The sequence below is a fragment of the Triticum aestivum genome, chromosome 3D (assembly GCF_018294505.1).
Source record: "Triticum aestivum cultivar Chinese Spring chromosome 3D, IWGSC CS RefSeq v2.1, whole genome shotgun sequence".
NCBI classification, from domain to species: Eukaryota; Viridiplantae; Streptophyta; class Magnoliopsida; order Poales; family Poaceae; genus Triticum; species Triticum aestivum.
Window position 1 is genome coordinate 219,467,631 of NC_057802.1, and position 6,000 is coordinate 219,473,630.

Genomic DNA, 6,000 nt, shown 5'->3' on the forward strand with positions numbered 1-6,000 from the left:
TAATAAGCTCAGAAGTTTTTCAAACTCCGGACTCCAAATTGGGGCAGGGTTCGGATTTAAAGCCACCCACCCACCACAAGCAATATCCGCCAAGCAATTCCTGTCCTCCGGATATATGCGACCTCATGTACGTACGGCAGCAGTCTGAGGAAATAGTCCATCACTTTTGGGCCAGATTCCTCCTTGTCAAAGACAAGATTAAAGATTGCCGCGACGACAACGCGATTTCAGTATTCTGCAATAATTGCACGGACAAAGGAATCCTCAACACCATCAACCGTCGTCCCGTATTACAGTTCGCTGACTTGGCAACCATAGTACATAAGTACTGCGCAATGGAAAGCACCTGGAAAACTCAGACAGCTCGCTGGGAACCACCGGTCTCCACTCAACCCCTCTGGCGGGCAAAAAGGATGCACCCTCGCGGGGCACCTGACCCCATAGTGAAGAAAACTAAGCCCATTACGGAACGCGGAACCGTTCTGGAGTGATGGCTCGATAGGCCATGCAAAATACACACGACACCGGATACCGTACCAACCCACAGCCTTAGAGCATGTTGGATACTCCGGCAAGTGGCCAAGAGCGGCGAGGATATCCTCACCAAAAACACCTCAGTGCAACGCCCCCCGGAAGACGACGACCTCAGAGTATGGATGGTCTTCGAGACTTTCGCTTCAAACAATCGGTGCAAGAGGGCACTCCGCGACCTGGCCGAAGTCCGCCAAGTCGCAGCAATAAACCCCTGGAACGACACGGCCATAACTTTCAATGCGCGTGACGAACCAAAATTCCGGTCAGTCCGAGGACCAGCCGCCTTGGTCCTCAATCCAATTGTGGATGGCTTTCGGCTCACTAAAGTTCTCATGGACGGCGGCAGCGGACTAAACCTCATCTACGAGGACAGACTCAATAAAATGGAAATAGACAGGAGCCGCATCGAGCAAAGTAATACGACCTTCCGAGGAATCATTCCCAGCCGGGAGGCGCGATGCGTGGGGAAAATTTCACTCGACGTGGTATTCGGCACGCCGGAGAACTATCGGTCCGAAGAGATAACCTTCCAAGTGGCCCCTTTTAACAGTGGATATCACGCCCTATTGGGGCGAGATGCATTCACACGCTTCCAAGCTATACCTCATTACGGGTACATGAAGCTCAAGATGCCCGGGCCCAACGGTATTATCACTCTCGCCAGTGATCCGGACATAGCACTCCGCGCCGAAAACAAAACCGCATCCCTGGCCCTCGAGGCCGAAGAGTTAACCGCACTACGCTCCACGGTGTAGGGACGACGTAATCCTTGAAAAGCGACCCAAATCCACCTCCTTCAAACCAGCAGAAGAAATAGTCAAATTTCAAGTCCACCCGACGGACCCCAAGAAGACAGCTTCCATCGTGGCACACTTGGACCCAACGGTTGATGCCGCACTACGAGCGCTCCTGTGCGAGAACTGGGACATATTCGCCTGGCACCCTTCTGATATGCCAGGAATCCCACACAGGTTGGCCGAACACAACCTCAATATATTGAAGGGATATAAGTCGGTCAAGCAAACACTGCGGCGCTTTTCTGAACCCAAATGACAAGCTATGGGGAAGGAGCTAGCCAAGTTAATCGAGGCCCGATTCATTAGAGAAATAAAACACCCGGACTGCCTAGTAAACCTGGTGATGGTGCCAAAGAAGGATAAATCCTGGCGCCTGTGCGTCGATTTCAAAGACCTAAACAAGGTCTGCCCTAAGGATGCCTTCCCCCTCCCCCGCATCGATCAGATTATTGATGCTACTGTAGGACACGACTCACTGTGTTTCCTCGACGCATACTCTGGATACCATAAAATCAAAATGAAGGAGTCCGATCAAGCCGCAATGGCATTCATTACCCCATACGGGCCTTTCTGCTTCAACACTATGCTCTCTGGGCTTAAAAACGCCGGCGCCACCTACCAACGCATGATTCAAACATGCCTGGAGAAACAAATCGGCAAGACAGTTGAAGCATATGTGGATGACGTCGTCATCAAGACTAGGCACGTCAAGTCATTATTAGACGGCCTGCGTCTCACATTCAAAAACCTCCGTACATATGACATCAAGCTCAATCCGGAAAAGTGTGTTTTCAGTGTTCTTGCTGGAAAACTGCTAGGCTTCATCGTTTCCAATAGAGGAATTGAGGCAAATCCAGCCAAAATCCGAGCTTTGTCGCAATTGGCTACACCAACAGACCTTAAACAAGTCCAAAAACTAGCCGGATGCGTGGCAGCTTTAAGCCGCTTTATCTCGAGACTAGGAGAAAAAGCATTGCCAATTTATCGGCTTCTCTGACGCACTGACCACTTTGAGTGGACGGATGCGGCAACGGCCGGACTCGAAGAAATAAAGGCTCTTTTAGCGAGCAACCCAATCCTGGCCGCGCCGAACGTCGGCGAACCGATGTTATTATACATCTCTGCAACACACCAGGTGGTGAGCGCGGTGCTCGTCGTTGAGCGAGAGGAGGACGGACACAAATTCCCACTTCAGAAATCGGTATACTACGTATCCACTGTCCTCACACCATGCAAATCCCGGTACCCTCATTACCAAAAGATACCGCAGCAGTCTTCATGGCATCCCAGAAGCTACGACACTACTTCCAAGAGTGCTTGATCACGGTGGCTTCCGAAGTACCACTCAATGACATAATGAACAACCGCGACGCTGCGGGCCTGATTGCCAAGTGGGCCATTGAGCTCCTACCATTCGACATAACATACAAACCACGTCGAGCCATTAAATCCAAGTATTGGCCCACTTCGTCGCCGAATGGACAGAGGCCGAACTCCCTAAAGAGTACGATACATATTCCGACTAGGTCATGCACTTCGATGGCTCTAAAATGCTGGCTGGCTTAGGAGCGGGCGTTGTCTTAACGTCCCCCACTGGAGACACAGTCCAGTACACACTTCAAATATTATACACAGACTCCAACAATGCAGCCGAATACGAGGCCTTATTGCATGGTCTTCGGATGGCTGCCTCCATGGGCATACAACACCTTGAGGTGCGTGGGGATTCGAATCTCGCAATATCCCAAATAAATGGAGACTTTGACGCCAAAGATCCTAAGATGGCGGCCTATCGTAACGCCATACTCAAAATATCAGCTCGGTTCGAGGGACTCGAGTTTCATCATGTGGCTCAAGAAAGTAATCAAGTGGTGGATGCCCTTGCTTGCATTGGCGGCAAGCGTTACCCCGTCCCGCCTAACATCTTTCTGGAAAGGCTCTTCAAGCCATCCGTGGTGTGGCAGGGTGAGAGCAGCAACACCAGTCCAGATCCGATTATACCCCCAGATTCCGAACACAATACCAATATCATCGGGGGCTCAGCCACCGAAATAACACCATCGGCCCATCTAATAATGGCAGTAATTGCCCCATGGATCGAACCCTTCTTGGCCTACATTAATAGGTGAGAGCTCCCTGAGGATCAGAATGAAGCTCGCTGCATTGTTCGGCGCTCGAAAGCCTACAAGGTCCACGACGGAGAGCTCTACAAGAAAAGCGCTACCGGAGTCCTCCAAAGATGTATCTCCGAAGAAGAGGGACGACAGATCCTGGCCAAAATCCATGCTGGTCTCGGCCGTCACCACGCCGCGGCTCGGGTCCTTGTAAGTAAAGCCTTCCCTACAGGTTTCTTTTGGCCGACGGCCCGAGCAGATGCATAGGACCTTGTCCAATGTTGTGTCGGATTCTAGCTTTTCGCCAATCAAAGCCATATGCCGCCTACCACTCTACAAACAATCCCCATTACTTGGCCTTTTGCAGTCTGGGGGCTTGATATGGTCGGACCCCTTAAAGGAGGAGGCCATAAGAAAAAATATCTGCTGGTCATGGTAGATAAATACAGCAAGTGGATAGAGGCCAAACCAGTTAAAATGGCCGAAGCTAGACCAGTGATAGACTTTATATCCGGTATCGTGCACCATTATGGTGTCCCACACAGCATCATCACCGATAACGGCTCCAATTTTATAGCCGACGAAGTGAAAACCTAGTGTGCTAACCTGGGCATTAAGCTCGATTACGCCTCCGTCTTTCACCCACAAACAAACGGTCAAGTCAAACGAGATAATGGACTTATCATGAGCGGCATTAAGCCTAGACTAGTGTGGTCTTTGAAAGAATCAGACAAGCACTGGGTTGAGGAGCTCGACTCCGTACTCTGGGGGCTGCGGACCACGCCCAATCGCACTACCAGATACACACCATTCCTCATGGTGTACGGCGCAGAGGCCGTTTTGCCCTGCGACATCATTCATGACTCACCTCGAGTGCACATGTATGAAGAGAGAGAGGCCGAGCTTGATCGGCTGGACAATCTAGATTCCCTGGAGGAGGAGCGCGAGGTCGCAAAATCCCGTTCTGCATTCTATCAACAACAGCCTCGCAGATACCAAAGCAGAGAAGTGCGGGCCAAGACTTATAATGTTGGTGAACTCGTTCTACGCTCGCCAGAAAGGAAAAAGGACAAACTCAAGCCCAAGTGGGAGGGTCCCTTCATCATAGATGAAGTTCTCACTTGAGGAGCGTACCGCCTGCGTGATGCATCGGACAATCGCTTAGAGCCAAACCCGTGGAATGCCGCCAGACTCCGAAGATTCTAAGCCTAGAGTCGTACTCTTTGTTCGTCTTCTTCTCCCTTTGTTTCCATTTTTCTCTCTTTAAATTTTTCTTTAGCTCTATAGCTCTTGTGCGGCCAAACCGCACACCTATGACGTACACATTCTTAAATGTATACGCTCATAATACCTGGGGGCTTCTTTTACAGAAGCTTATTATTATTTTCCGAGCATCGAGCTCACCACATATGTGTCCTTTCCTCATATTTACCTTTTCTTCGCCATTATATGCACCGTTATGACTTCAGTTTTTGCCAAGCTCGGTTGCCTAGCTCCTGTGCTTATGCCCTACGTTCCCGTTTGTTCAGCTAGGGCATAAAGGGAGCACCTCTGCGATTGTTACAGCCGGGTCATCCGGACTTGTACCTCAGACTGGGTGAAGCCGAAAGCTAGTGTTCTTCAGGGAATATTCGGTCGGCGGACTAAAGACGTTATACCCTAATTACACTATTACGTATACTGCGATTTTTCAATCACAGTTCTGGCATGCATACTAACGCATGTTCACCCAGGGAAAGGAACCCTTAACGGAACTATTTTCCCTGGAAGATGTTTCTTACAATCAACAAGTAATATAACATAGCTAGCCGGATACAACTTGTATGTTCAAGCAACTATGACCCCTACGCCTGGTTTCCACGCATACCCCGGTCTATATTGCCGCTCCGGTATTCGAAAACACTACGCACCTTCGGTTCCAGAGGTCGAAGCGAAAAGGTCTGCCATGACAATCGTTTTCCAATCCGGCTAGGGACAAATTTGTCAATTGAAGTACATAGGCACTTGGACTCAAAAACTTCTTCCTCTATGCCGTCTAACATGCCGTCTAGCTTACAATCCTGTTGGGAAAACATGGCGGCTATCTTTACTTGGTCATATACCAAACTAATTGGAATTTCTTGTCCATCTAAGCCCCGAGGTCCGACCCGGGCCATCTGATTCGGATCAAGCTTGGTGTACTGTGTTTTCACCATGGCCCAGGCCTCTCGCGCACCTTCTCGGCACGCCGATATCTTCCATAATCGAAAGCGCCGCCGAGCTCCTTGTAATAGCTTCACAAGCTCCTCCATACTTCCTGGAGGGGAGGCGGATGGCCACAAAGCCTTGGCAACGCTCCGCATTGCTTGCCTAGCTCGCTCGTGCACTTGGGACAGCTCTTGCAGCAGATCGCCTTGAGATCCGGACATTGCCTCTTCGGGACGGCCAGTTAGCATAACTGCAGACATAAATTTGTCAGCTCATTTCTTCGCCGAATTACATGGAGGTAAGTTCAAAAGCATAATGAATATGCCGCCTCGTAGCCTCCTATTTTCCATTACGGCGTCAGCTAGCTG